Here is a 13,520-nt window from a genome sequence, read left to right as displayed (position 1 = left end):
GGGTCGCTTCTAATTATCAAGAAGGAACCGGAAGTCGCAGTCTGCGACATCACCGAGACTTTGCAAGCACCGCGGAGGAAGGAGACAATGTGGGTGTCAACCGATAGGGATGACTCTGCCGTGCGTCGTGAGATGACAGACGTACCCCATGATCGTGCCACCTGCGTTTCTCCGATAAATACGTTTGCTAGGCATATGATGGATTTTCGGCTCGGGCTAATAGGACGGATATCGGGATGAATGTGAATTATGCGTTCTCCTTGCGCGCGTGAGTGCGCGGATAGATTTTCACGGATTTCGAGCTGCCGATCAGTATCAAAAAATAAAAGCGTAATATTTTATAAGCTAATTAATTATATTGAGTACATTCTAGAGAGCTGTATTCAAGGAATTCAAGCGCATAATAGGGACCATCCATAGACATAGTAGGGACTGTGCATTTCTTGATCTTAGCAAAGCATTTGTGCTTGGTAGAAAGAATGAGCATCTTTCTCCAACTCGATATTTTAAAGAGAGAGAGAGAGAGAGAGAGAGAGAGAGAGAGAGAGAGGCAATTAACACACTTTTCATCCTGTAAATTTACCATTAAATGATTACACAATAATAAAATAATCAATAACATTTTTTCAAATAAATTTTTTTTAATTAGGGCAAAGGAAGTTTGGCATATAAACGGATTTATTACCGATATTTAAAACATTCTCTTTGCACTTAATAAAGTACTTTCATGTTGTAAACGGATTTCACGAAAAAAATTTTATGCAAACATCTTATTTTATTTCAGCATTCGCGAGGTTCACGAATTCCGCAGCACATCAACATCGCGTCTTTCTTTAATCCTCGATCCAATTGCAAGTTAATCGCACGTAGAGCACGACACGGGGTATAAATTCCCGGAGCGTATGTCACATTGATTGCACATCCGTTTCCGTCGGTACCACGGCTGCGCGCCATTATAAAATCGGCCCCACGAAAGAAACGTAATATTTATTGCCGGCTTCCGTTCAATTAGGGGTTGACACGGGGTGAGAAGGGGTCGACCTCCACCAGTTCTCGCTTGTCGATGCTTTCGAAATCTATGTTTCCACCCTCCACCCTTCTCCCTTTCCCTGCCCGTCTCTCTCACTTTGGAGGGGTGCTCGAATTTATACATTGTTTGCCACGCTCTTCCGATTCGGGACGACACTCGCGAAACACTCGAGAGGCTTTTTTTTTCTTTCCTTCGCGGTGCGGAGAGAGGGTAAGGGTAGACGGGGTACAATGTAGCAAGGGGTTTGTAAATAACCACTTTTACGGCGGCGGACATGTAACATGACAAGGATTGAAATTTATTTGTGAACGAGCGGTATTTTAGGAAGGCGCAACACTGACGTGATGCTCAGCAGCTGTAAACGAGAACGTACATATTTAACTTGGCTGAAAATACAGTGATTATAAAATATATTTTGTTTTTTTATCTTTCCGTTTTTAAAATTATTCACGAAATCAAATTTTTAATTTTAGGTAGTTGACCTGTACGTTCAATAAAGCCAATCATTTCGCGAAGGTCCCATGGTGTAATGGTTAGCACTCTGGACTTTGAATCCAGCGATCCGAGTTCAAATCTCGGTGGGACCTAAGATGGAATTTTTTTTTTTTAATTACTACCTTCTATATAGTTGATTATTTCGTACAATACTACAATGTATACATTTCCTTTTTTTTCTATTTACATTTTGTTGTTTTGCGTGTATTTAAAATATATAATTCATTGTATGTATAAACTGAAACATTTTACGACTGATGTATTAAAATTGGCTGCATCTGTACGTTATCAAAATATTAAAGAGATTTTGTTATATATGTAACCGATACGATCGATAGTTCCGTGCTCACGTGCCGATTGTGAGAGAGTCCTGTTCGATCGTTCGCCGAAGTCGCTTAATCAGTGATTACGCAACCGCGCGGTTGGATCCTATATATAACGCAGTGTCGTTCGTTTATCGTCTACACATAATCGTCGGGCGATACATTATAGCTCGCGTCTGCATTATCGTGTTGTTGCGCCTCGCTCGATTTCGCGCTTTCCATCAGACCTCTTATCTCTCCCGAATCACCGTCGAACGCACCCGAGTGACTTTTATTACCTATCGTTTCGAGTTTGAGAGGTCGTCCGTTTTTTCACGTCGGTATCGAAGTTACGGCGCGACGTAATAATAGCGCGGCGATCGGAAAAAAAGAACGAGGAAGAGCGCTTGCAGTGTTGTTCAGAGAAATATGATCCCGCGCGCGGCTGATGCCATCCGCTCGGTTATGGACACGACGTAGGGTGGATTTCGATAAATCCGGATTTACGTCGCGGTCGTATCGAGAGCAGAACGAAGCCTCTAAAAATGTATCGCATGCCACCGCATGTAAAGTCGCTATGCAAATTTGCCATTTGAATTTAGCGACGTAAATTTGTCGATCGGATCTGTCGCGAAGAATTCGCTGAGTCATCCAGAAGAAAAAAAATTTTCTACGAGACAATTTTATGCAGACGAACCGTTCACGTCGGACACTGCGGAGATACGTCCGTGCCGGGTTATCGTAATCTACGTCGGGCAAGTGTCCGCGGCGCGTTTATCTACTGACCATTTCACAGCGTACATAAAAAGCGGCTTTACGATCCTTTGCCGAGACAGCGTATTGTCAGGTGGGCGGACATACATGCGTATGCGTCCGTATTCGCTCCGCAGGTGGCTGCCTGTACATATGCAGGGTACCCTAGGAAATCTCTCTCTCTCTTCATTTCATTTTTTTTGCATAATTTACTTTACTCATAATATACAATATAATTGTATATTGTTACAATACTTTCTAGTTTAGATGATTGGTCGGGCTGATCAAATAATTATCGTTGCGTCTTTAAGTATCATCAATTGTATTGTTTATTACACTTTAAATTTCTTGCAGTGAAATCTCACTTCAAGAGAGTGAAAATGCAATCACCCTTGAAAAAAAGTGAAAATATTTCACTTCTTGAAAAAAAAAAAGTGACGATCTTCACTCTTTTTAGAGTGAAATCTTATTTTTTTGGAATGAGATTTCACTTTTTTGAAATGAAAATTTACTCTAAAAAGAGTGAAGATCGTCACTCTTTTTCCAAGAAGTGAAATATTTTCACTTTTTTTCAAGGGTGGTTGCATTTTCACTTTCTTGGAGTGAGATTTCACTGTAGGAAATTTAGAGTGTAGTGAGTCGTTCAGAGCGTGTGTTAGATGACACCATGACTTTTCCGCTTCGCAACCTGTCGCGCATGTCTTTCTAGCAATTTCTTACCCAAAATATTATTTTGCGTATATTTATTGTCTGTCGTTTTATGTTTAAAATTTAAATATTTCTGTTACATCATTAAACAAACGTTTAAATAAATCATCAATTATAAATTAATTAGCATACAGATTAAAAGTATATTACAGTTTGGTTACACTCTGTTTTAAATATGCGACTAATATACAGAAAATTTGAGTTATAAGAAATTTACGAGTTTAAATGGTTTCTATTTCACGACCGACGGTTCATGTATAGCTATTTCCGAATATATGTGTATGTGCGTCAAGTGTGAATATGTATGTGTACGTATGTGTCTATTGTCCCACACCGCAAATTCCACGAAGGTAAATACTTGTGACGATGAACTCGCCACACTAGATTTCATATTTGATGTATAATTATTTTGCTTTATGTAGTTTATCGATTAATTCACTTTTCATGTTGTAATTTTTCTTTTATCCTAGCGCTTTAGAGAATTTATCCTGGAACGTTAAATAAATAACGAATTCATTCTCTCTCTCTCTCTCTCTCTCTCTCTCTCTCTCTCTCTCTCTCTCTCTGTATAATAATATATCTAGATATCGAAATATAGAATATGTGACTGAAAGCCTCTCAGCTACTTATTCCGCACAGATCGGTCCGACACACACACACACACACACAGAGAGAGAGAGAGAGAGAGAGAGAGAGAGAGAGAGAGATATTCTTTTTGATCATTTTCATCATAAAAAAATATCGTTTCATCGAAATGGATGTGTTATAATACATACTGTATACATATTACATATGTACACCAAATATAAATAAACTGCCTCTGCGGTTATTAGTGCATAAATAATACATTTACAAAGCGATAAGATATAATTTGCATCTTATCGTCTTATAATTATATTATTTACACGCACTAACCCCGCACTAACACCGCGGAGGCTTATAGGTAATTAATTATATTTGATTTACTCTTGGAACCACAAAGCTATTTTTATTTTAATTAAGCGTATATACGTTACGAAAAATATACAGAACGTTTGGCATTATATCGGGCATTAGCGGCAAGGGGCTACAGCGATGTGAAGCGTGCGCGAATCTCGACAGCGAGGATAAGCGATTCGACGCGAAGGGATATGTCGGACTATACATTTTAAATGCGGATACGATACACTTTTTTCTTTCTCATTAGGCGCTTTTTTCGCCTGTTTCGTAAACATATGGAGATAGGTCTAATGGTGTATGTTTATGCCGTCTCACGTGCTCGCTCGGTTGTACAAACGTTTCTGTTTATACCAAATACTACTTGCTTCACGCGCTGATTAATTGAGTTAGGGCGTGATTGTTAGTTAATCATAACTAACCATCGAGTTGATTTATCATCATAGAAGTATTTTACATATTTTTAATATACGTAACATATAGGATTGTATATTACATATTTTTTAATAGATTTAAATTTATCTACTGGTATTCATAATTAAAATATGGATGGCACCTTTAGAGATCTCATGTTGTTTTTCTCACTATGTCTATTGTTTTCTTTGGATCGTGATAGCTTATGGGAGACATAGGTGTTAAATAGATTGATCATATTCCCATGGGCTAATCTATTATATGATAATCATGGCAGCTGTCCTAATCAGGAGTAAATGACACGAATAAGTAATCGACGTTCATTAATCTCGGTGGATCCTCGTTTCGTGAACCAGATTCCCGCGGCGCGGTCGTATAGCGGATTCAACGTAGGCGACGGCAGACGACGGTGACATTTTCCTACGATCGTTACCGGAAGTTCATCAAGATGTGACAACGCTACCGTGAAACTCCCGCGCGCTCGTAAAATACTTTCCCAATTTAAATTTGAGCGCGACGATCCCCGGGAACTTTCCGGTTAACGAGCGGAATCCCGTAACTCAGATAGGCGATAAAATACTCCCCGTAATGATGGGACGTGTAATCGAGAATCACACGAGCTTTCATCCTGATATCCCGAAAATGCACTTTCAAAGAGATTTCGTCCAAGTTGAATCGATCGTTCCTCGGCGAAATGTCAATTGGTCGTTTTTCTCGAAACTTTAAAGGCTATTTGTTGCTTTTGAATTTTTGATATTTTTGCAATTAATTTACTATGAGAATATTGAAGAGTGCGTTTAAATTCTTTTAATCGTCACCGTTAATCTCGGCGTCGCGAGTGAAACTTTGAATTATTCGCGTACGATATAAAGCATGCTCATTTCGAATCTAAATTAATAATCCCGAGATTGGAGTGGCTACTTATCGCGGCAATAGGTGGTTTAAAAGTTGTATATCTCGATACTGCCAGCTAGCGTAACGTGGTAGGTGGTACGCGGGAATAAAAGTTACGTGGCAGTAAATTAAGGAGATTTATGCATCCTTCCGCGACGTCGGATTTATCGCGCTTTATACTCTCCCAGTGGAGCTTAACTGATCGACAATGTCGAGCTTACTTGGCGAATATGTCGTACTCAGTATATACTTTCGAAAGATTTCGTATAATCGTCCTCGGAACTTGGTGGTTCTAAAGTCTGCTTTATCTGCGAGATAATGTACGCGATTGTCGTATATAGTTTTCCTTCGTTCCGAGGAAGAATAGAAAGACAGAAAATGACGTTAAATAGCTATCAGATCCCATAGAATTCGTGAAGGAGAGATTGAACTAACAGTAATGGGATTTGGTAATGAAATGGCACTATATTATACGATTATTATAGAACGTTGATTAGGATCTCTCAACTATTATGACGTCACGACGTGTCAGTAAAAGTAAAAATCAAACGCATATTAATTGTTAAATTCATGATGTAAAGTACCCAATTTGAGTTATTTTTAATCATTTCTATAGGTTGCCACTGCTCCTATTCAATACACATCGTTAATTTAACCAAAAAACAATGAAGTTAAATAATTTAACTCAAGAAAATGTATTAAATTTCACTAAAATTTATTATTTACTAAATGCATATGTTAATATGGACGTTGTTTACTTTGAATCTAATCATAGAAATGGATTGATTTATATTTTGATACAGATGAAGTTAAAAATAACAAAATGTTTAACTTAAGGAATTAGATTATTATTGCTCTTCTGATATCTAACAGTGTACTCTTCGTGAAATTTATTTTGTACTTATAATTGTTTTTACAGCTAAAGAACTGTAAAGTTATTCAACTTTCTGCGTTTGAATCCATGAGATAATGTCGTATAGTTTCCATCGTTCTGAGGAAAGACGAGATAGGAGGACAAAGCGTGACATTAAAGAGCTATTGGATATCGTACATATTCGATATCCATGAATGAGAAGATCGAACCAACGATATCGAGATTAATTAAAGTCCAGTAATGAGACTAGGTTATATCGAACATTATATGATTATTACGAGAGGATGTTTTCAACATTATAATCGAACTTAATTGTGGCACCATCCGATTGATGTGTCATGAACCGCAAAAGCAGCAATTGAGTTTGGAACGTGTTCAAATTTGATTACATTAAGAGCTTCCGCTGCTCGCAGCGGAATTTATTCTCTGTATCTCCCGCATCTTTTGTTATTCATAGTTTCAAATTTCGTTGTAACACACTGCGATATGCTAATGCAAACGATCTCAAACATTCCATTATTTGAATTGTAATGTACGTCTATGTACTTCGGAGAGCTCTTATAACTGTTTTCGCAACTAAATGGCTGTAAAGCTATATCCGACTCCCTACGTTCTTATCCGCAAGATAATACGTCGCTGGTCGTCCCAGCGATGGATTACCGGTCTTTCTCTCTACAAATTCAAACGGGAAAGACGGCGCACGCGATGGCAGAAACACATTAAGTAGCGAGCCGATTGGATAACAAACATTTTATCGCGTTTAATTTTGAGAGTGAGCGCCTCCTCGACGTTAAACTTTAACAGCTTCTTTGGCAATAAATAATATTATGCACGCGAGCGGGGAAGAGCCCGCGGGCGAGTTGAGCCGCGGGCAATTAAATAAAATGTGATACCGTTCGAGTTATGACGGGAATCTTTATAGCTTATGGCCGCGGCGTAACTCCTTAAATCCGTGGGGTATAAAGTAACTTCGCCGTTTATACGTCCGTTTATACACAAAACGCGTATTCAACTTCTTGCACGTTGTCTCGAGGCGATTCCATTATAAACGCACTGAAATACGAACTCCAGAGCGCCTTTTATAAAATCTCGAGAGGGCTCAAAATCCTGAAGGGAGTGAGAAAATCTGTAACGCAAGTAAACTAGAATACTAGTAGACAGTAGCAAATGAAAATCAATAAAGTTTCCATTTGCAAAACGTTGCAATGGCAATAGATTTTATCTCGTATAATCTCGTGGAGAAACTTTAAATCCAACAGGGTAGCCAGCTTCTTGGGCCAATTTCCCCGTAAAACCTCGATATCTGAGATTTACGCGCGACGCGTCAATTACAAGGTGTTTTATTACAGTCACCAGAACGCGGCGCGATGCGGTATAACCCAACCAGTACAACCGCCTTCGCGATTTCACGACACACCCTCGAAATATTTTATGTCGTAAAAACGTTATTAAGCCTCGAGCGAGAGGGATAGGGAGATCGATGTTTAAATAAGACGAAAAATTCTTTTTATATACGTCCAAAACGCGCGTGGCGTAAAAGCGACCCGCTTTGTAAAAAGAATCTCTCGAAGAGACGGTATCGGAAATAGCGTACTTCTTCGTATCGAATGATCACCGAAAGATGCGTGTACACTGGTACTTCACTCGTGTACAATGTCGCGACTTAACTGCCCCTAAAAATTGTTTGTCTAGGCGACGCTTTAAAGACGCAGCTTATACGATCCATCCTGGCGGTGCTTTTAACCGGTCCATCTCCCGCTCGTTGCTATCATTGTTTAAAGATGGACTTTAAAGCACGGGATATTGCACAGCGATAAAGTTGTCCACGACGAAACGGAGATACGTGCGTGTATAAAAGGTAGAACGTTTCCCTCCGTTCCTTAAATAGTCTAACTTTCCTTTAAATAATTCAAGGGCTATTTCAGAATTTACGAGATCTAAATTTTGTCAGTATTTGCACAAGTATTTGCTAGAATATTGCATTCGCTCGGATTCGAATACCCGAGGTTATTCGATATTTCAGAATTTTGCATTTGCAATAAGAACACTCGAGAGACTTCTCGCCGATGAAAAATCATCCTCTCGATCTGCAATATCGTGCTCTATGAATTCTTAACCAATATTACTTAATAACGAGGTCAAACCTTAAATGACGTTCGTGAAATTGGGTAAACGCGGAGAAATCTGCTATTCTTGCAAGAGCTGCGCACAATGGCTTACATAATTCTTGGCGCCTTCTACAAGAGGGAATCAACTTGAGATTTTCCCGACATCGTGAAAACTATCTCGCGAACCGGGAACACGTTTCTCTCCACGAATCCCTCATTAAACATTCGTCTCTCATTAAACCAGAGTGCGATCTAGAACCTTAATTCGGCGATGAGGAGTAATTAAGCGACGCGGTGGGAGGACGCGGGTGGTGAGGCACTTTGTTTCGCCGTAAACCGAGTTTAATGACTTCATGTAAAAATACCCCATCGGTTTTACGATGGCCCACCCCTTCCCACGGGGTCTTCGTTTTCCTCCTGGGGACGTCTCCTTCGTCTACGACCATAATTTTATAGTTTTATGTAAACTGTATCGAGCCATGAAGCACAGGCGTCTACGACGCTTTGATGGTGATTGGCGTGCACGATGAGATATATAGGATCCTCCGGAGGCTAGTGTTTCCCAAACGAAGAGGAAGGAATACATAAGCACGTACTTTGTTGAAAGTATTGTTTAGAAAAAGTACAGATACCAAAATTTAATTGCCTTACTTTTGTCACAACATCATCAAACTTTTTGTTTTATTATTTACATGAGTTTAAAAATTTTGTTTGAAATGTTTTCAACGTTTACATTTCTTTTTGCCATAAGGATTTTTGACACCCAGATAAATATATATACTTTCTTTCTCTTAATTAAGAACACACAAAAATGTTAATTTAATTTTTTTCATTTTAATTTAAAAGAATAATAGCTCTTGAAAATGTTTACAAGTGAAGCAAGTTTATGTAACGCTATTTTATATATAGCCGAATAATATAAAAGTTTTAAGCTACTTTCCATACAAATATTTTGACATGTAATTCTTTGCCCTGCTATCTAAAGCTATTGTTATTATTATTATTATTATTAAGACCAAAACTGCATTATAAATAAGTGATAACTGTATCGTAATGATGCAATACCAGATCAAGTATCGAAATTTGCAGGATGAGATGGTATGAGTATTATCTGCGAATGTTTTGAGTTATCATATTTCTCTCTCTTTTTCTTTATTTTTTCTTTCTTCTTTTTCTCTTTATATCCTTGTTCGGTAGCAAGCGATCAATAAGAGATACCAAATTCTTACTAATTTTATTGCTCGTACAGAATTTTTATTTCTATTGCATTATTTCATTGATTATTTTTTTGAAGTATTATTTCATTGAAGTAAGAATAAATAGAATTCTTAGCTACTAATGTCATTAATATTAGAAAAAAAATAATTAGATAAACTTTACATCTATTATCATAATGTTTTATTATTTATCTATATATTTTAATATGTTTTATATATTATAAAAGTAGAAATATATATATATTAATTTTTTATTTAAATACGTTATTTAATTATAATTATTTTGTATTTAAATAAATAATAACGTGTATTTGTGATCTCTTGCAATTCCTGTAACATATACAGTAAATGCAATATTGATTGAAGTAGCAATTTGAGCACGTTCGTCACCAAGCCTTCGATAGCTCAGTTGGTAGAGCGGTGGACTGTAGTCGTTGTGTGGGAATCCATAGGTCGCTGGTTCGAATCCGGCTCGAAGGATTTTTTTGTTTTACATTTTTTTTATGTTTTCTTTTTATGCGTTAATCCGATTTGTGTATTGCTCTAAACTTAAATGTTAATATAAATATAATAAATAAATAAAGAAAATATTAATACAGTTATAGTATTAAGCTACTATAGTATATGAATGTATAATATATATATAAGATTGCATTGACATATCTTTGAATGAAATTAAGCTATTATTTAATTAAATATGAATATAATTAATATTTTGCTCATCTAATTTTAAAACTTTTAACAAGCAAAATTAAAATAGATTCTTCTCATAGTTTTCTCTTAATAAATATTGACTTGTTTAAAAGACTTACATTGAAATATTTGAGAAAATTTTTTCAAGTGCATTTTCAACCAACATAAAAATAAATACTTATTGCAAAAATATAGGTTCCACCGAGATTTGAACTCGGATCGCTGGATTCAGAGTCCAGAGTGCTAACCATTACACCATGGAACCTTTTATTATACGAGCTTTTATTAATGTTCCCATATTGAATTCCTGTTATTTGAAATTTTAATAAAATTTCCGTCAATTTAGTATGCAAAATTTTAAGGTTCCACCGAGATTTGAACTCGGATCGCTGGATTCAAAGTCCAGAGTGCTGACCATTACACCATGGAACCTTCACTTTTGTTGTTAATTTTGTTTTTGTATAATTGATACATAATTAATATTTTTAATAATAAAAACTTTGAAACAAAATGAAGGTTCCGCCGAGATTTGAACTCGGATCGCTGGATTCAAAGTCCAGAGTGCTGACCATTACACTACGGAACCTCTGTTTACTGCTCATTTGTATGTTGTAAAATCGTAAACTTATTGATTTTTATGCAATAATAATTTCGTGCAAAAATGAAGGTTCCGCCGAGATTTGAACTCGGATCGCTGGATTCAAAGTCCAGAGTGCTGACCATTACACCACGGAACCTCTGTTTATTACTCATTTGTATGTTGTAAAATCGTAAACTTATTGGCATTTATGTAATAATAATTGCATGCAAAAATGAAGGTTCCACCGAGATTTGAACTCGGATCGCTGGATTCAGAGTCCAGAGTGCTGACCATTACACCACGGAACCTCTGCTTACTGCTCATTTGTATGTTATAAAATTGTAAACTTTTGGCATTTATGCAATAATAATTTCATGCAAAAATGAAGGTTCCGCCGAGATTTGAACTCGGATCGCTGGATTCAAAGTCCAGAATGCTGACCATTACACCACGGAACCTCTGTTTACCGCTCATTTGTATGTTGTAAAATTGTAAACTTTTCGCATTTATGCAATAATAATTTCATGCAAAAATGAAGGTTCCGCCGAGATTTGAACTCGGATCGCTGGATTCAAAGTCCAGAGTGCTGACCATTACACCACGGAACCTCTGCTTACTGCTCATTTATATGTTGTGAAATTGTAAATTTATTGGCATTTATGCAATAATATTTTCATGCAAAAATGAAGGTTCCGCCGAGATTTGAACTCGGATCGCTGGATTCAAAGTCCAGAGTGCTGACCATTACACTACGGAACCTCTGCTTACTGCTCATTTATATGTTGTAAAATTGTAAATTTATTGGCATTTATGCAATAATAATTTCATGCAAAAATGAAGGTTCCGCCGAGATTTGAACTCGGATCGCTGGATTCAAAGTCCAGAGTGCTGACCATTACATCACGGAACCTTTCTTTATTGCTCATTTGCATATTGTAAAGTTGCTATTTTTGTAATAATAGTTATTTGCAAAAAAATGAAGGTTCTGTCGAGATTTAAATTCGGATCGCTGGATTCAAAGTCCAGAGTGCTGACCATTAATAACCATAAAACTTCTTATTTATATCTTTGTCATTGACTGATTATTACGCATATTTTGTCGAATCGTATAAATGTGGTGCAAAATAAAATCTGCTAAGGTTTGAATTCAAAGTCAGAAATGGATTCATACTATGAATTCTTGATCGATGATGCTGTTTCAGATTTATTATTTCAATATATGTATATACATATATGTGTGTGAGTGTATATTTAAAAAACATAATTATTAAGAATAGACATCAAATATATAAGACAAATGAATTATAAAAACAGTTCACAGAAACAAATAATTCTAACACAGTAAATTATTTTGTTTATTTTCAAAATCATCTCTGCTACAGCTGAGATCCATGTCCCTTAAATAGTATTAAGAGTGGTCCAATTCTCCACGAAGATTTCATAGTTCGTGATCAGACGAAAACAATTAATCAGGAACGCACGCGTGCGGTCCTTTGGCTGACGGTCTTGCGGAAACCACTCAAATTAATTTCAAGTCACAGCATATTCTTCGATTTGACATGCTCTCGAGTGACGTCCAATCAGGGCCACCCCACACGCACGCGTGTACACAGCGTATACACAAGAACGACAGCCGACCCACCCTCTCCGCTCGCGCGCGCAAAACGGAATTCGACAACACCCCCGAGATTCCATTTCTGTTATACTTTTCGTACAATACTTCTCCTTACGGTTCGCTGATCCTTGACTGACAGGATACCCGCGACACTTGCGTGCGGGACAATCGGGGGTACCATAAACGCAGCGTGCTGTAACGCACAGTGGGTCCACAGTAGGTGCGGCGACATCGTGCGGGATGACAGCCGAATGAGCAAGTGGCATTGTGAAATCACTTTTAGATTCGATTTCGGAGATGATTCAGAACGGTGGTACGATGCAACTCTCAAATCACTTTGCGCTTTTTTTTTATTTTCCGCAACTCTAATATTATTGACGATACGATAAACGCGATGGAATCATGCTATGATCTCATTTAGCCTTATTTAACCATTTGTTTATATTGACAAATAATATATTAATTGTATCTATTTAATTATATATCGTTGTTTATTATTGAAAACCCTAATTAAGTCTACTTTATTTTAATATCATATTATAGTTTAGTAAACTTTAGTTTAATAACATAATTTTAATTTTACTTACATGATTACGTTAATAATTTATTTGAAATGCGATGCTAGATTATTATAAGTTATACAAACTAAAATAAATAAATGATCTTTTACGATAAAATAAATAACTCTTTTTTTTTAATTAGAAAAGGATTTGACTGTTTTTTTTCAACCAATATGGGAAGGATGCTCGATTTATTTATATTCCATTCTATCTTACAACTTTATTTTCTCGCTACGTTTGTTCAGCTAGTCCTGCGCGCAATAATTCTCTAAGGGTAGTACGACCGCGTTATCCCGATCTACGATCACATCTTTATGGTTTTATAACGGTTTGTGCATAAG

General features: G+C 36.9%; 11 non-coding genes across 11 annotated transcripts; 2 read left to right on the top strand and 9 right to left on the bottom strand.

The window, feature by feature from the left end:
- Positions 1-1,545: 1,545 nt before the first annotated feature.
- TRNAQ-UUG (transfer RNA glutamine (anticodon UUG)) lies at positions 1,546-1,617 on the top strand. The gene has a single exon. It is a non-coding gene; the product is annotated as a tRNA-Gln (tRNA).
- An 8,508-nt stretch (positions 1,618-10,125) lies between these two features.
- Positions 10,126-10,211, top strand: TRNAY-GUA (transfer RNA tyrosine (anticodon GUA)). The gene is given in 2 exon segments: positions 10,126-10,162; positions 10,176-10,211. It is a non-coding gene; the product is annotated as a tRNA-Tyr (tRNA).
- Positions 10,212-10,617: 406 nt separating this feature from the next.
- TRNAQ-CUG (transfer RNA glutamine (anticodon CUG)) lies at positions 10,618-10,689 on the bottom strand. Its single transcript has one exon. It is a non-coding gene; the product is annotated as a tRNA-Gln (tRNA).
- A 95-nt stretch (positions 10,690-10,784) lies between these two features.
- On the bottom strand, positions 10,785-10,856 carry TRNAQ-UUG (transfer RNA glutamine (anticodon UUG)). Its single transcript has one exon. It is a non-coding gene; the product is annotated as a tRNA-Gln (tRNA).
- Positions 10,857-10,938: 82 nt separating this feature from the next.
- On the bottom strand, positions 10,939-11,010 carry TRNAQ-UUG (transfer RNA glutamine (anticodon UUG)). Its single transcript has one exon. It is a non-coding gene; the product is annotated as a tRNA-Gln (tRNA).
- A 79-nt stretch (positions 11,011-11,089) lies between these two features.
- On the bottom strand, positions 11,090-11,161 carry TRNAQ-UUG (transfer RNA glutamine (anticodon UUG)). The gene has a single exon. It is a non-coding gene; the product is annotated as a tRNA-Gln (tRNA).
- Positions 11,162-11,240: 79 nt separating this feature from the next.
- Positions 11,241-11,312, bottom strand: TRNAQ-CUG (transfer RNA glutamine (anticodon CUG)). Its single transcript has one exon. It is a non-coding gene; the product is annotated as a tRNA-Gln (tRNA).
- Positions 11,313-11,390: 78 nt separating this feature from the next.
- On the bottom strand, positions 11,391-11,462 carry TRNAQ-UUG (transfer RNA glutamine (anticodon UUG)). Its single transcript has one exon. It is a non-coding gene; the product is annotated as a tRNA-Gln (tRNA).
- Positions 11,463-11,540: 78 nt separating this feature from the next.
- On the bottom strand, positions 11,541-11,612 carry TRNAQ-UUG (transfer RNA glutamine (anticodon UUG)). The gene has a single exon. It is a non-coding gene; the product is annotated as a tRNA-Gln (tRNA).
- Positions 11,613-11,691: 79 nt separating this feature from the next.
- On the bottom strand, positions 11,692-11,763 carry TRNAQ-UUG (transfer RNA glutamine (anticodon UUG)). The gene has a single exon. It is a non-coding gene; the product is annotated as a tRNA-Gln (tRNA).
- A 79-nt stretch (positions 11,764-11,842) lies between these two features.
- On the bottom strand, positions 11,843-11,914 carry TRNAQ-UUG (transfer RNA glutamine (anticodon UUG)). Its single transcript has one exon. It is a non-coding gene; the product is annotated as a tRNA-Gln (tRNA).
- Positions 11,915-13,520: the final 1,606 nt, after the last annotated feature.

Source organism: Trachymyrmex cornetzi, unplaced genomic scaffold (genome assembly GCF_001594075.2).
Source record: "Trachymyrmex cornetzi isolate Tcor2-1 unplaced genomic scaffold, Tcor1.1 scaffold47, whole genome shotgun sequence".
Taxonomy (NCBI): domain Eukaryota; kingdom Metazoa; phylum Arthropoda; class Insecta; order Hymenoptera; family Formicidae; genus Trachymyrmex; species Trachymyrmex cornetzi.
This window is presented reverse-complemented; position numbering and strand designations above follow the sequence as displayed.